Source organism: Schistocerca piceifrons, chromosome 8 (genome assembly GCF_021461385.2).
Source record: "Schistocerca piceifrons isolate TAMUIC-IGC-003096 chromosome 8, iqSchPice1.1, whole genome shotgun sequence".
Lineage (NCBI taxonomy): Eukaryota > Metazoa > Arthropoda > Insecta > Orthoptera > Acrididae > Schistocerca > Schistocerca piceifrons.
In genome coordinates, this window is record NC_060145.1 from 289,281,290 (window position 1) to 289,299,821 (window position 18,532).

The following is an 18,532-nucleotide window of genomic DNA, read 5'->3' on the forward strand; positions in this document are numbered from 1 at the left end:
ATTTCATTTCGTATCATTCAAGCATTTTATATGACATGAACACTTACTCACTTCTTAGCTTGCAACCTACTAAACGCACCATCCTTCTAACAACATGTGTCAACAAAAAACAGAGCCCTTACCCAATCCCTATGCATCATTACCTCAAATATCTTAAACATATGTCATCATACTATTCATCATAAGCTTCATCAAACATCATCATCAAAATATAGCACTCATGGGTGCAACGAGCAAATAACTTCATATCTCATTAATTTCATTACTTTTCCAATACAACCCTTCTTTTCTGCTTGGTCTTCACGAACTGGAAGACAAGAAAAACAACATCATTCTTCACTCAAAACCCAAAAGCCTGATAAAATTTACCGCTGTTACCTTACATACTTCATAGAATCGCATACGACGCTGTCAGTATTCTTGTTTATCACGTACCAACTTAGAAGAAAAGGAAATTTCATTGCATGCCTAATGAGTTACATAAAATTCCATAATATCACTAGCTACAGTATCAGGGATTGTCAACATAGTATTTACCCAACAAATAGCTTTATGGTCCATTCCTTTGGATTTCTGGGTACATAGTGTTTCAGATTCTGCTGCATTCTTGGGCGCTATTCTTTTAATTTCTTAGGATCTGTTGTAGAGAAGGAAGAATTTCTGAGTAAGAGACTTATCTTTACTTGGTGTCGGATGAGATCTGACCAAAACTCTTTGTCCTATATGGAATTTCCTGACTTGTGCCTTCATATTACGAGATTTCCTACGTCTTTCAACTGTATTTGCAATATTTGTTTAGACTACTTACATGATAGCTTTGTGCTGTAATTTTCTGGGATGAGAAAACTGTACCAGTTCTTTGATTTTGGTTCCTTAACACTAAGATCGGTATCAAGGACGTTGAGTCGTGAGAAAGCTCCTTTAAGATATCTTGAAAGAAAATAATGTATCTGTCCCAGTTTCTCTGTCGACGGTGGCAACAGAATCTGCAAAACACGTTAATCTATTTCATTATAGGTTCTGATGGGGTTGAATGTGGAGAATATAAAGAAATATATATTGGCTGGATCTTGCATCTCTTTAATGTGCTTAGCCGTACACTGGATCGAAACTGAGAATCATTATCTAATATGACCTTGTCAACATGTTCTACATAGTGTAAAAAGTTCTTTATGAAAGCTTTGGACACCATTTTAGCTGTAGCCTTACGCAAAGAGGTGAGTGATACTAACTTAGAAGAAGTAAGCTCCACTGTGACAAAAAAATAATAATTTCTGAATGTAACTAAAAGGTCCGAGTCAATCTACAACAGCAGCTGATTCTTGTACATTGGATGGTATGACTGGAATCAGTGGAGCACTATGTCAGATGGTGGAAGGTTTGTTTTTTGAGGGAGTTTACACTTCGTAAGTACTTTATGTATTCTTTCTCCATGTTGTTAAAATAGCACGTGGTCCGTAATTTGTGAACACACTTCTGTGATAGAAAATGCATATGTATTAAGTACGTGTCCCGTATCAACTTATTTACAAATTCCTCTGGAATACACACCACTCAAAGCGTAGTATTTACAGAGCTATGATTAAAGAGGGTATCGTTTCTGACCTATTATATGTAATGATTTCTCTAACATCATTCCAAGTGGGATCTTTATTTTGTTTTTCTCCTATATCGAGTAATGAGTTTGAGATAAAATTTACGAAATCTGCTTGTTGTAAATAGAGCAACCTAAAACTTGTGTCCTGAAAAAAATCTGTGTTGTTATCAGCTAATACAATGGCGGTACGAGATAAAGCATGAGCAATTATGTTGTCTTTTCCTGGAAGTTAACAGATGCTGAAATGATAGTCCTGCAAGGTCAGTGCCCAACGACGCTATCTTTTATGGTTTAACTTGGAGTTCATTAAAAACTATGAGGATTTGTGATCTGAATAAACTTTTACATGCTTGCCAGGTAAATAGTATCTAAATTTCGTAAACGCCCCGACAACGCTAAGGCCTCTAATTCTGCGATCGAGTAATTTCTTTCTGATTTACTTAACGCCCTACTGGCAAACGCAACACTCTTCTGGACAACCATTGCATTCTCAATGTGCTCATGGAAAAGATGAGCTCCGAGTTCTATTTTGGAAGAATCTGTAGATAAGCAGAAATCTTTTGAGAGATCAGGATGAGCTAATACAGGTGCTGTGAGCAGTGTCTCTTTCAACGTATCGAAAATGCCTAATTTCCAACAGTCGACCGCTCTAAAATTCAGCCAAAGATACACAAGTTCAGAGATAATGATGTCACTGCCCTAAGTCAACTATTCCACAGATGTCACACGTGACTGCTTCGCCCTCGTCACATGAAATTTCCACTCATTATGAAACTATCCGCAAATGAATGTCCAGTCCACTTACACATGCCCACCACTGAACGGGAATCGGTTTTACCACTACTGCACTACTGCAAGACCATTGGTAGTGTTCGATTTGGCAACAAATTATTAAAGTTCAGGCACTACCACAAAAGCCATGAATATTTGCCTTGCGTGGGAGCTCTTATTCATTTGTAAATGCAAATTAATTTTGGTTTTTCGTCTTAATCAATAAATACCAAAATGTACTCGTAGAGGCATATTATGTATCCGTATTTCCAGAATGGTCAAATAAGATGCTTTATAAATAAAATCGAAAGGCATCTGGTGAAAAGTAGTATTTAACTGCAGAAAGATTAAGACGGAAAAACCAACAATAATTGCTTATAACAGCTGCTGCGGAAGATGGCCATACAAAAGAAACACATTATCTGTAAATAGGTACAAACTACTGACTTTCGAAAAGAATTACGGGCGTTAGAATTGAGAATTTCTTCTGGAATTTGGTGGGAAAAATGAGCTTTCTAGAGTCGTCTACTGGAGACCATTAAAGACGGTGGTATAAGGAAAGCTGAAAAACAATGAGTGATGGAAGCAGCTGTGCCCTGTTTGAGGACTGCCTAAAACAATTGTCGAAATCCATGGGAATGTAAATCATTTAAGCCGACAGGGAAGTGTGATCCTTCCCCCGTTTACCGAGGAAACATAAACTTATGCTCTTCTGTTGAATGCGTCAGTGAGACAGAGGAGCTCGCAAGAGACTTGGAAATCCGCAAGTGCAGTCGTAATGAAGACAGACCCTGATACAGATTTCGCACATTCGAAGAGTTACAGATCGGTATGTTCAAGAAACGCCTTAGCAAAATGTGATCTCTTGGGTTTTCTTGGCGCGATTGAGTATAGGTGTGCTTCCAGAAATTCAGCAGAATTCTTGTTTCCCTTTTATGAGCGATATTTCAACGACCAACGCAATCTTCTCCAGTTGGAGACTGTAAATAGAAGAGAAACATCTCCGTAGATCATTGGGAAGCACACCATCATAATTAGTAAATGTTAAATAGCGGATACTGTGCAAACGTCTTTAGGAACAAAAAACTGGTTCAAATGGCTCTGAGCACTATGGGCCTCAACTGCTAAGGTCATAAGTCCCCTAGAACTTAGAACTACTTAAACCTAACTAACCTAAGGACAACACACATATCCATGCCCGAGGCAGGATTCGAACCTGCGACCGTAGCGGTCGCGCGGTTCCAGACTGTAGAGCCAGAACCGCTCGGCCACCAGCGGCCGGCCTTTAGGAACAACTCCTAGAGCTGAGTTCATGGCGGTTTGACTTCCTCGACGTAAATCTATCGATGACACCATCAATCAGGCTCTTCAAATTTTAAACAGAGCAAAACAGACCGATATTCGAGTGGCCTTTGACAATTTGTGATGGCCAGTCTAAGAAGTCCCATTGTCGTAAAATACATTTGCCTTAGTTTCAACGACTGCTGTAAGGGTCATGTAATCTAGTGGATTGCTAGGTGGCACACAGCAATAAAGAAGTGCCAAGGGCTGCTCACGGGGCTCAACAGGGGGATCAATATTCTGGGACCAGACATCTGAGCTGCTGTTGGAGCTATTGGATGGGACTCAAGAAGCAGATGGATCTGTGGGTTACGCTAATAATATCTTGATTGTGGTCTCTGAGGTTTCCAGATGGAAGCTTGCAGGAACTGAAAATAGTGCCTTCTCTAAGAGCCGGTGGCGATACGAGACAAACAAACTGACAACAGCTGCAAATAAAAGTACATAGATATTGGTTAAAGGCACATTCCGGCGAAACAGTAATCCACAGTCATGCTAGAGAACAGCCCAATTTTGCACGGTGGTAGGTGCTCAGAAATCAATAAATTATTAAATAAATAACTCATACTACTAGTAACGAGAGAAGACTCCAATGTCCTTCGCGTGGAATCCGTGCTCGTGCTTACAAGTAGATCTGAATCCTTTCAATCAATTTCGGAAAATAAGGGCATCCTTTACAAATGAATTTGCTTGTATTTATCATTACAGAAGATTTGTTTTACGTTCGCTCTAACTGCACATCGGGCATTTACCTTCTTTGTCCGCCACTTGCGAGTGTCAAATATTTACACCCCTGATAAAAAGAATTTAAAAGCCTTATTTCTAATTAACATACAACGCACGTCTCGCAGAAAACACGGGTGGCACACCGCCATTAACTTTCCACCAAGAGGCATTCAGCTTGACAAATTGCGTATGGCGACTCTATGCTCGGCGGAAAAATATGCCATGCGGGCTGCATACCGATCCTAGTACAGGAGCACAACACAGCGAGAATGGTTCCGCATTCTTCATTTTCTTGTACTCGTGGTTGATCCCCAACATACATTAAACATACACAGCTTGTAGCTATTACTTTCCAACTAAAAGTAAAAACACTTCAACGGAGAGCTTCTTCTGTAAATTACGAGAACGACGACGGAGACACAGACGCATGCGATATTTGACCATGGCACGTAGTTTGTTTAAAGGAACTCCTAAATTAACAGAAACTATTGTACAACCTGTGCAGAACAAAGAATAAACTTACATACAGAGAAACGCTAAGGGAAATGAGTTTCGTTGTCAAACAGATAATACACGAAGCTTTCAACGATTATCTTTTACAAAAGCCAAAGAAATTCTGGTCATCAGTAAAGACTCAGAATTCGGAACAGAAAGTGGAAATCACATGTTCTCAAAGATGCAGCGACAGTATTGGAGCAGAAAATTACAAGCAGCTGCAAATAAAGCTAAACAGAGGGTAGTAACGAAATCCTGAAAGGAATGGAAGAGCAGCTGAACGTAATAGATAGCTATAAGACTCGCGAACAAAAGTGAGTGTAATGGAATGTACTCGATTTAAATTAGGTGGTTCTGAAGGAATTAGATACTAAAAGCTGTGTATGGGTTTTGTTATTTGGACAGCAAATAGGACTGACGACTGAGAATATATAAAACGCAGACACATAAATGCAAGAAAAGTTTTTCAAAAAAGGAGAAAATCGTGATCACAGATTATAAATTAATGTCTTAGGAAATTTTTCTGAAGGTATTTGTCTGTGTTATACCATGTACCATAAAAGTTTCCATCAAGAAGAAAATAGAAGTTGTTGAAGAATGATATTACAAGAGAATGTTGAAGATCAAATGAACAGATTTATTAACTAACGAGGAGGTTATAAACAGAATGAGGGAGAAAAAGAGATGACACTACGAGAAGGTATCGGTTGATAAAACATATCCTGCTGCATCAAGGGGTTTTAAGTTTCGTGATTGAGGTAAGTGTAACAATTTCAAAAAGACACCAAGGCTTGACTGCAGTAAGCAGATTCGAAAGAATGCAGGCTGCAGTAGTTATTCTGAGATGAGAGGCTTCGTAGTGGATAGACTAGCATGCAGAACTGTATTGAACCACCCTGCGTCGAACAACAACATCAGCAGTAACGAGATTAACAATAAAGCATGCTAACTTAAGAAATTATAGGACATTAAGGACGGAAACACAGAAAATAAAACAGATAAAGTCCTACAACGTGACGTCAGTCCCTGTATTAACGTATGGCAACAACAGCTGGACGATAAATAGATGAGACAAGAGGAAATTAGAAAGAACTGAGAGATCACTTTTTAGATCTGCAGCGAGCTACACTCTAAATCTAAAACTAAACTTTAATAAGGAACCCCTTGAATATGAAGTCACAAGTTCAACCTTTAATAAGCCTCATTTGAAAGTGTCATGTTATCAATTACGACCGGAAAAATATTAGCTGCTAAAGACTCACCTTGTGTATCAGGAGGGTGACAGAAATTAAGTGTCAGGGAGGACATGGGATGTATTTATTATGCTTCACGAAATGGACGTCGCCGACATTAAAGAAATGTTTGAAACAAACCATTAATTTGCACCATTAATACCGAATGAAAAATGGCGCTCCAAGTGACCACTAAGGTTTGCTCTACCAAGTTCGAAGGCGTTTACCTAGGTATCCACTCTTAAAGAATGTACAGTATATAGCGCGAAATCGATGTAACGGGGTGATTAGTATTGATGGAATGTGATGGCTTGCAACCGACTGCGAAACAGTCTGTCGTGGAACATATCGTGAAACTGACTATCCTTTAAGGCGTAGCTGCAGATACTGCGATACAGGCACAGAGAAAGCAAACATGCAGAAGCTGAATTTGTGCAATGGTTCCAGGTGGTATGAATTACAATGCCACACACGTTCAGGAGGGATAGTTTGCACTAAAGGAGTATGATTTTTTACACGCAGACCAGAAATCAAGCAAAAGCAAGTTAATTTAACTAGCTATTGGCCAAAAGTAGCGAACATGCCGTGGTTGTGCGACCATCCACAGCTTCCCCTGAAATCACCGTAATCTATGTCGCATACAATTTAATGTTCACAACGTAGTAGGTCACCATCATACAGATTCCGTAAATTGTATAATGCATCCTACAAACGCGTGAATACCAGTTCTTGTAACAAGTGCGTCTTGTCCTCCCTTGAATATCCGAAGTTTTTGATGCACTACAGAGCCATATTGAAGTGGACTTATTCGAAATATGTTTCTTTCTTTTTTTTCTTTTTTTTTAACTATGCTGTGGATGAACTTTCTTGGATCCAATTATGTTCAGTACTCGCACCTTGGACAAAGATTGTCCCTTACTTCCTTTCACTGGAGACAGGATTTGTGCCTCCCTGTCCACCGACAAGGATGATGAACTATATGACTCATCACCTGTTTCAACATGACTCTCACTTGTTAAGCTAGTATCCTCATTTTGCACCTGAGGCACATTGTCTGCACAGTCGAAAGTATACGACACCACATGTTCAACTGACTCACCTTGCAGAAACGCTAATGTTTCATCTGGCGCTTCTTTCTCACACTGCGAAAATATTTTCGTTCCTTTCTCATGACATGTCAACCTCGGCGACTGTTGTTGTAGACATAATGTAATGTTTGCTTTTTTTGTAGTTTCCATTGCTCTGCTTTGCATTAACAGCACCAGCGCTGTAGCACTGTTGTTAGTTACTCGCCGACTAAACGATTCAGCTAAGCCCCGTAGTCTCATGCTGTGCTCACCTCTTCTCCCCCTCCCCCCTCCCCTCCTCCCGCAGTGCTCTGTTGCCATTAGCAGCCAATATTGTGGTTGCGTAGTAGATAGTACGTGGGGAGTCGAATGCCGTAAACATCTTTGGCCTTTTGTGACCACGCACGGTAAAACCAGGCCCAGGAGACCGTGCAACATCGACCGGCAGCCGTCCTATAGTTTGGCATATGGCGTCATTCGGATGCAGTATTAAGCGGCATGTAGTCAGCACACCGATCTCCCGCCCGTTTTCACCTTTCCAGACCTTGAAGCCGCTACTTCTCATTCAAGTAGCTCCTCAGTTGTCGTCAAGAGGCTGAGTGGAGCCCGTTCCAATCCTTCTACGCTAGGAATTGAGTCCGCGCCCTTCAAATGGCAGCTGACCAGTCAAATATGGAGGCATACGGCAGATCGTACACTGTGTAACGAGTACTGTTGTCTTTGGTTGTTGTGACTTGGTAAATCGTACTCCTTACACATCGTTGGTTCCTGGGACTGTTGAAGCTATGCGGTACCTTTTCTCTCGTGGACGCGTTGTCTTGCTATTTAATATCAACAATGCCCAAACGCTACTAGTCACGCGCATGTATGCGTGCAGGTAGTCTTAGTTTGGGCTCCGTAGGTAGCGACCACGTGGAGACGCATGGAACTAAAGAGTGATAATGAGTTTTACATCTAAATCTACTTACACACTCCGCAAGGCACCTTACCACTACTAGTTATTTCTTCTTCTGTTACACTTCCAAAATGAGCAAGCGAAAGACGACTGTGTGTGCCTCTGTACGCGCCCTAATCTCTCTAATCTAATAGTCGTGATTCTTAAGCAAAATGTACGTTGGCTGCAGTCAGCCTCAAATACCGGTTCTCTGTTTTCTCAATAGTGTTCTTCGAAGAGCATGTCGCAATTCCTCCAGGGACTCCAATCTGAGTCCTCGAAGCATCTCCGTAACACTTGAGTGTTATTCGAAGCTACCAGTAACAAATCAAACAGCCCACCTCTGAATTTCTCAGATGTCTTCCTTTAATCCGACCTGCTGCGGACGCCAAACACTCGAACAGTACTCAACAACAGGTGACACTCGCGTGCTGTATGCAGTCTCCTTTACAGGTAAACCACACTTTCCTAAAATTCTCCCAATAAATCGACGTCGACCATTCGCCACACTACCACAATCTTCACATGCTCGTTCCATTTCGTACTGCTGTTTCAAGTAGCTCAATACTAGTGCTGTATTCGAACATTATGGGTCTGTTTCTCCTACTCATATGCGTTAAGTTACGTTTATCTATTTTTAGAGCCAGCTGTCATTCATCACACCAACTAGAATTTTTTCTAAGTCATCTTGTATTCTCCTACAGTCACCCAACGCCGACACCTTCTCGCACACCACATCATCAGCAGACAATCGCAGACTGCTGCTCATCCTGTCGAACAGATAATTTATGTATATAGAAAACAACAGAGGTCCCGTCACACTTACCTGGGGCACTAATGACGACACCCTCGTCTCTCATGAACACTTACCATCAAGGACAACATACTGGGTTCTGTTACTTAAGATGTCTTGGAGCCACTCACCTATCTGGGAACCTATTTGAAAGTTTTACGTCAGTTCGTACGGTCAAAACGTTTCAGTGATTCGGTTCATTCGCGGGAAGCGGACGAGATGATTTGTGGACAAAACAGGCTCGTGGTTGTTGGAGCGGAACTTCAGTTAATGGAACATATTGCTATTTGAACAAATACGATATTACTTCCGTGAACAATGATAACATGTTCAATAAATGGAGAAAAAAAGGTTGCAATTTATACTACAGCGTCAATGTGAAATGTGTTTAACTATTAATACTAGAATGGAGCCGGCCGGTGTGACCGAGCGGTTCTAGGCGCTACAGTCTGGACCCGCGCGACCGCTACGGTCGCAGGTTCGAATCCTGCCTCGGGCATGGATGTGTGTGATGTCCTTAGGTTAGTTAGGTTTAAGTAGTTCTAAGTTCTAGGGGACTGATGACCTCAGAAGTTAAGTCCCATAGTGCTCAGTGCCATTTTAGAATGGATGCGCTTAGGCGATATTAGGGACAGTGTTATGTGATAAAAGGATAATAAAACGAGGTAATATTCATGGGTACTGTTATTATTTCAAGCGACTTTTTTAGTTTTGAGAACTTTGATACTGCAAAGTAAGGGAGACCCGTGCTTTATTAGGCTACATGACAGTACATAAGCATATTCTCTCTGTAAATCTTCCACTCTCAAGTCCTATAGATTCAGAACGTCCGTTAACGAGTTTCACAAAACATGGATAAAAGTAGCGGTAATGATGTACTGTAGGAACATGAAAATTTCGGTAATAATGATGTAATACATAACAATAAACTGAACTGGAAATAAAGTTTTTAATCAATGGGCAACAGAATTCCAAATGTCTTGCTGGCGTATAGTCCAAAAGGACGACTGTATATAAGATAGCTCCTCGTCAGATGGGAGGACATTCCCCCTCAGAGAACGAACAGAGCAGTAGCACTTAACATTCAAGTTGATGAGTTTAAGTGTGTGAAATCTTATGGGACTTAACTGCTAAGGTCATCAGTCCCTAAGCTTACACACTACTTAACCTAAATTATCCTAAGGACAGACACTCACACCCATGCCCAAGGGAGGACTCGAACGTCCGCTGGGATCAGCCACACAGTCCATGACTGCAGCGCCTGAGACCGTCGGCTAATACCGCGCGGCTCAAGTTGATTATGGTGATAAAGAAGATGATCTCTATTCTGCCACTCATTGTCTGAAACAACTATTGACTTTTGTATCCCACGAGGTAAACAGTCATCGCTAATACCGCGGCAGTAACTCTCCGGGGCCCACTACCGGGTGTCGCATAAATTGTCGTGTGCTCACCTTGGCTACCGTACGCCGCACTACCGTAATACACCCGCGTGAGTCACCTGCTCGGCTGTGGGTTGTCGCCGAAAGGCCACGGTCACGCGTAACGCTCGAACCACTCTTACTGTACCTACACAGCGAATGAAGACGTCCATTAAGGAAAACAGGTGGATACAGGCTGTTGAGAAAACACATGCTACAGTCAATTATTAGCTATTTTTCACAATATTGTCCAGAACATGAGCATTACTGGGAATTAAAGAGAAAAGGAAACAGGAAATTAGAACAATCCCTGTAAATGACTATTAGTATATGGACGAGAGGCAGTGATAGAGTTTTAATTATTATGTCGAAGAAGTATAGTAAGGTACGATTTTTTGTTTCGGTCACATGTCTTCAGACCTTGTATACTTTGAATCCACTGCCACAGTACCAGATCATGCCGCCAAAGGAGTTAAAAACAAGATGGCTCAACCCATTCAAGAAGTGAAGTACGTGATAAATCGTTTTCTACATTTGAAAGGAAACTACGCTGCATGAATCCATGCTTATTTGGTTGCAGGGGCACCAGCAGATTTTCGCACGATTGAAGGCAGAACATTTTCCTCATTCTTGTCATGTACAAATTTTGAGGACGTTGTTATCTGCTCATCACTTTCTCCTATTGATTTCTACAGCGCACTCTTGGCTTACTTACTTACATACCCACTGGTCATCCCGGAATCGAGAGTCCATTACCGCAACAACGTATTTTCGCTTCATTAATGTTGCTGATTCTTGATGACTAGATTTGATAGTAAGAGAAGAAGAAACAGGGATGGTTCATCACGCCATCGCCTGTTCCCCACCGGGTATCCGCGACTGCTTATTTTTAGTATTCGCAGCTACCCTTTCATTATTTATATTTTTAGGTTTTCTTTCTCGTAACATTAACGAAATTACTTGACTTTAAAACTGCATCTTTTTTCTGTTTCTTGAAACTGGTGAATGGACGACTCATAAATGCACCATGATGACTGTCATGCATTATAAGTGGTCGGAAAAGTGCACACGGCTTAAAAATCTCACAAAGCTTATCTTTGATAGAGTAAACTAAACACGAATGTAATCATAGCCAGTCCAATTGAAATGTTCACTTTACTCTGTCTACGTCGTTCTTTAAATAATAATTTTGTCAGGTTCTCAAGGATCCAATAAAATCTTATACTTCGGCGAATCGTCAATATTATTTTCAACGTAATATTAGATATCGGAATTTCTGACCAGGAGACCACTATCCTTTTCATCAAAGCAATTGAAACCAGCATAGCAACTGGCTAGATCAATATATTCCCTCCACAGTACAAGGAATAGAATTTTTAACAGAGTTATTTGAGTTTGCCTCACATTTTTCTTTCGATATATCATCAGCGGTAGCACATTTTTCGATTCTTTTATTCTCATTTTCTGTTTTCATTCGTTTATGAGGTACAAAACACTCACGAATCTAAGTCATTTTTTCATTCTATTCACTATCGTTGTACACATAAAAACACACAAAATTGTAAGTAAACGACGTTCCAACGACTGCTCAAAATGGTTCAAATGGCTCTGAGCACTATGGGACTCAACTTCTGAGGTCATCAGTCCCGTAGAACTTAGAACTACCTAAAAACCTAACTAACCTAAGGACATCACACACATCCATGCCCGAGGCAAGATTCGAATCTGCGACCGTAGCAGTCGCGCGGTTCCAGACTGTAGCGCCTAGCCGGCCGCGGTGGCCGTGCGGTTCTGGCGCTGCAGTCCGGAACCGCGAGGCTGCTACGGTCGCAGGTTCGAATCCTGCCTCGGGCATGGGTGTGTGTGATGTCCTTAGGTTGGTTAGGTTTAAGTAGTTCTAAGTTCTAGGGGACTTATGACCTAAGATGTTGAGTCCCATAGTGCTCAGAGCCATTTTTGTAGCGCCTAGAACCGCTCGGCCAACTACTGCTCACTTACAACTCAGGGTTGATTATTGAAAAATTGAGAAAGAGCTGCACTTACAGCCGACAACACTGTTACGCTAGCGCTGTGGGACCGATGACCACGCAGTTTGGTCCCTTCCACCCCCTTTTCCCCCTCCTCTCCCCCCCCCCCCCCGCTCTTAAACCAACCAACCAACTGTTGTATACCGACCAACTGAGTTCACCCTCAAGTGTGTTACTTATTTGCGGTAGTGATTATGAAGTTAATTAAATGAAACGCGTTGTGCAACAGATAGTCGATGTATGCCACTCTCCGTTAGATCTCATAGGTTGAGGGTACTTCTAACGACAAAGATCCCCGACTTCTACCGAATTACAAATGAACACCCAGTTATTAAATGAAAAGAAATATAACAGAATGCGCTTCTTTAAACTAGTGCCTGAAAGTTGACAATCATTGTTAGAATCCTGAAGGAGTGGGTTTTGTCCTTGATGACGATGTGTGATATGGGAGCTGGAAGATAGCTTTTTATTTCCGTACGAAGACAACTCTCATCATAACCAACCTTCATTATGGGGCCGCATACACACGTAGTAGCTTTGCACTCACTCGGACTGTAGCTTCATTTCATTTTGAATTCATTACTAGTACCTCCCGAAGATTGTTGACAAGAATCTTTTCTCATGAGCTACGCACTGTTCAGAAGTACTAATATCCGGTATCTACTGGCAACAAAATGTAAACTTCACATTTCTCGTCACATAAATAGAGCACTGTACTTAATTTTTCCATTACAGTGTCGTCTTTAAGATTTTATTTTATTTTCCACGTGTTTGTGTTTAACGTCCATTTATGACAGAAGAATTCACTCTTTTACTATCGGAAAGAATGAACAATGTGCATGCTTCCAGGAAAAAGGGAACAATTTTGCTCAAGAAGAGATTCGTACATGTTTCAAACATATTGATGGTCTATCGGCTTATCACCATTGTCGCGTCACCTACTGATATGAACTTTTACGAGAAACGGGTACTGAAACAAAAATCTCACTAATAGAACGCAGCCTTCCAAGAGCGGTATTCACATTATTGCTGATTTTTGTTTTACGGGAATTATTCCTTGGATCCCGGCATTATGCCCATAAAACTAATATCACTTACTCTTCCTGTCCTGGCCCCACAAACCACAGTCGGTTTTCGGTCTCGTAAAGTATCCTGTTCCACAGTATTCTGTCTTCGGCATCTTCTTATCTTGTTCCCAATACTGGAGATACTTGGCAACCTGGTCTCTCCATCTCATTTTCGGCCTGCCTAGAGGTCTTTGTCCTTCAGGTTTATTCTCTGACACTTCTCTCTTAATAACAGATCAGGAATTCAGGAAGGCTGTGAGGGACACACGTGTATTCAGGGGATTCTTTGATGACACTGATCATTATTTAATCTGCAGTGAAATTGGGATTGTGAGGCCGAAAGTGCAGGAGGTCAGGTCCATATGTAGGAGGATAAGAGTGGAGAAACTTCAGGATAAGGAAATCAGGCACAAGTACATAACAGCGATCTCAGAAAGGTACCAGTTAGTTGAATGTAGTCAATTACAGTCATTGGAGAAGGAATGGACAAAGTACAGGGACACAGTACTAGAAGTGGCTAAAGAATGTCTTGGAACAGTAGTGTGTAAAACTAGGATGAAGCAAACAGCTTGGTGGAATGATACAGTCAAGGCAGCCTGTAAAAGGAAAAAGAAGGCGTATCAAAAATGGCTACATACCAGAACCCAGGTAGACAGAGAAAGTTATGTTGAAGAAAGAAACAAAGCCAGACAGATAATTGCAGCATCCAAGAAGAAACCGTGGGAAGACTTTGGGAACAGGTTGGAGACTATGGGTCAAGCTGCTGGAAAACCATTCTGGAGTGTAATTAGCAGTCTTCGAAAGGGAGGTAAGAAGGAAATGACAAGTATTTTGGACAGGTCAGGAAAACTGCTGGTGAATCCTGTGGATGCCTTGGGCAGATGGAGGGAATATTTGGAAGAGATGCTCAATGTAGGTGAAAATGCGATCAGTAATGTTTCAGATTTCGAGGTAGAATGGGATAGGAATGATGATGGAAATAGGATCACATTTGAGGAAGTGGAAAAGATGGTCAATAGATTGCAGTGCAATAAAGCGGGTGGGGTGGATGAAATTAAGTCGGAACTCATCAAATGCAGTGGAATGTCAGGTCTTAAATGGCTACACAGGATAATTGAAATGGCCTGGGAGTCGGGACAGGTTCCATCAGACTGGACAAAAGCAGTAATCACACCAATCTTTAAACATGGTAACAGAAAAGATTGTAACAACTACAGAGGTATCTCTTTAATCAGCGTTGTGGGTAAAATCTTCTCAGGTATTGTTGAAAGGAAAGTGCGAGTATTAGTTGAGGACCAATTGGATGAAAATCAGTGTGGGTTTAGGCCTCTTAGAGGTTGTCAGGACCAGATATTTAGCTTACGGCAAATAATGGAGAAGTGTTATGAGTGGAACAGGGAATTGTATCTATGCTTTATAGATCTAGAAAAGGCATATGACCGGGTTCCTAGGAGGAAGTTATTGTCTGTTCTACAAGATTATGGAATAGGAGGCAAACTTTTGCAAGCAATTAAAGGTCTTTACATGGATAGTCAGGCAGCAGTTAGAGTTGACGGTAAATTGAGTTCATGGTTCAGAGTAGTTTCAGGGGTAAGCCAAGGCTGCAACCTGTCTCCACTGTTGTTCATATTATTTATGGATCATATGTTGAAAACAATAGACTGGCCGGGTGAAATTAAGATATGTGAACACAAAATAAGCAGTCTTGCATATGCGGATGACTTAGTTGTGATGGCAGATTCGATTGAAAGTTTGCAAAGTAATATTTCAGAGCTAGATCAGAAATGTAAGGACTATGGTATGAAGATTAGCATCTCCAAAACGAAAGTAATGTCAGTGGGAAAGAAATATAAACGGATTGAGTGCCAAATAGGAGGAACAAAGTTAGAACAGGTGGACGGTTTCAAGTACTTAGGATGCATATTCTCACAGGATGGCAACATAGTGAAAGAACTGGAAGCGAAGTGTAGCAAAGCTAATGCAGTGAGCGCTCAGCTACGATCTACTCTCTTCTGCAAGAAGGAAGTCAGTACCAAGACTAAGTTATCTGTGCACCGTTCAATCTTTCGACCAACTTTGTTGTATGGGAGCGAAAGCTGGGTGGATTCAGGTTACCTTATCAATAAGGCTGAGGTTACGGATATGAAAGTAGCTAGGATGATTGCAGGTACTAGTAGATGGGAACAATGGCAGGAGGGTGTCCACAACGAGGAAATCAAAGAAAAACTGGGAATGAACTCTATAGATGTAGCAGTCAGGGCGAACAGGCTTAGATGGTGGGGTCATGTTACACGCATGGGAGAAGCAAGGTTACCCGAGAGACTCATGGGTTCAGCAGTAGAGGGTAGGAGGAGTCGGGGCAGACCGAGGAGAAGGTACCTGGATTCGGTTAAGAATGATTTTGAAGTAATCGGTTTAACATCAGAAGAGGCACCAATGTTAGCACTGAATAGTGGATCATGGAGGAACTGTATAAGGGGGGCTATGCTCCAGACTGAACGCTGAAAGGCATAATCAGTCTTAAATGATGATGATGATGATGATGATGATGATGATTCTCTCAGTGAAGATCCCTGCTCTGTCCTATATACGTGGACGGCCCATCTTCGTCTTCTTGTCTTGGCTTCTGCAACTACATCTGGCTCATTGTATAGCTCTCTGACCTCCCTGTTCTTTCTTCTTCGCTATTCTTCTCCCTCATAGATTGGTCCAGATATCTTCCGCAGGATTTTATTTTAAAAAACTGTTATCTTTCTCTCCGTATATTCATCTATTCTCCATATTTCCGCCCCTTATAGTAATACTGGTCTAATTATGATTTTAGATATTCTTATTCTGGTTCCTCTTGAAAAAGTTTTAGATGACAGTAGTTTGTTGAGTGAGTATGATGCTCTGGATGTAGTTTTGATCCTCGCCTCTATTTCTTGCTTCTCGTCGTTGATGCTGTTTGCTACTACCCCAAAGTCATCTACTTCTTCAGACATGCAGTTATCGATCTGCAGAGTTTCCCGTCTTTGTTCTGTAGTTTTTTTCTACCCTCATGAATTTTGTTTACTCATCATTTACTTTTAGTCCAGCTCCCTCTGCTTTTAGAAAGAGTCTTTTTGCCAATATTTTAAGGCTATCCGTATTTTCCGATTTTAGTGCTATGTCATCTGCAAGGCCAGTACATTTATTTTCGTTCCAATTTTAATTCCCTCTGCTTCAATTGCTGCATTCAGCGCTTCCTGTATCACAATGTTGAACAAGGGGGGTGATATTTCATTTCCTTGCCTGGCTCCTGTTTTTATGTCGAACGCCTCGGTATATTCTCCATCCATTTTCTCTATCCCTTTAGAGCTTTTCAGTGTCACTTTCACCAGATTTATAATCATCTTCGGTATTCCAAATCTCTGCATTTTCTCCCACAACTTATCTCTGGATATACCGCCATAGGCTTTCTTAAAATCAACAGATAGCTTTGGCATTGTTACGTCATACTCCCAGTATTTGGATATTCCTTCTTTCAGTATGAATATCTGACCAATAGTTAAACGAGTCTTCATAAATCCCGCTTGTTTCTCGTTTATATTTCCTGGATGATCTTGGAGAACGCTTTATAGACGGTGCTAATTAATGAGTTGCCTTTATAGTTCCTGCATTATCGTTTGTCACCCTTTTTATGAATTGGTATTATTATCACTTCTGTCTACTCCTGTGGCATTCTTTCTTCATTCCATACGTTCCTAAAAAGTTTGTGTATCTTTCATTTCTCCCTTCTAACAATTCAGCTGTTATGCCATCTCTCCCTAGAGCTTTGTTGTTTTGTAGTATTTTGATTGAGTCTGTTGTCTCTTTCACTGTCGGCGGTTCAGCGAAGGGATCTACACTCCGATAATCATGTTGTTACTCCATTTCTGCACTTTTATCTTCAACATTTAAAAGCTCCTCAAAATATTTCCTCCAAATTTCGATGCCTCTGGATCTTTCCAGAGTTGTATTACAACTTTTATCTTTAATGCCATACATTAATGGCATATATCTTTCTCTGAAAAACCTGACTGATCTGTAAAAGTCTCTTGCATTCCCTGAACTTTTAACCTTCTGCGTTCTTTTGATGAAACTGTCCACATGTTCTTTCTTTTTCCTTGGTTTCTCTATTAGCATTTTCATATGCTTCTTTGCTTTCGTTGGAATCCTTTTGTAGGTGTTTTTCTTTTGCTTCTCTTCTTTCTTTCACATCTCCTCACATTCTTCTGAAAATCATAGATTTTTCTTTCTTCTTTTTCTTTTTCTGCATACTTCTAGTGCCGTTTCTGAAAATTATAGATTTTTCTTTCTTCTTTTTCTTTTTCTGCATACTTCTAGTGCCGTTTCTTCCACATTTGCTTTTTATCCTTTCCCAGTGGTCTTCAATGTCAAGGTTGTCTTCAATTGTTAGAACATCAAATTTGTTTTGCAGCTTGATGACGAACTCCTGTGCTTTGCCGTTATCCTTCAATCTGTCTATGTCAATGTTATGATCTTTTATGCTCTTTCCCCCCCCCCCCCCCCTTGACTTTTCTACGGCTATTCTATGCGGTACCTCTGCTACGACTAGATAATGATCTGTGCCTGCCTCGGCTCCCTTTATAGTTTACACATTCATTATACCACTTTTATGTCTTTGATCTACCAGGATATGGTCTATTTGGTTTTTTTGTTCTTCCATCTGGTAATCCCTAAGTTACCTTGTGAATGGCCTTCCGAGGAAAGTGTGTGCCCATAACCCTTAAGTTGGCTGCACTTGCACAGCTTAATTGCCTCACTCCATTAGCATTACTTTCAGTCCCAGCTATTCCTTTCCAGATGATCTCCCTTCCAACTTAAGCATTGGCATCTCCCACGATGAACTTCATATCATATCCTGGTGTCTTACTAGTTACCTCTTCGAGAGTTTCATAAAAACTACCTTTCTTTTTGTTCTCCGCTTCCTCGGTCGGAGCATATAGTATAACTTTTCTTATATTTTTAGATGTACCTTTTAGTCTCAGTCCGCCCCGATAGCTGAATGGTCAACGGGGCGGTTTCTCACGCCAAAGG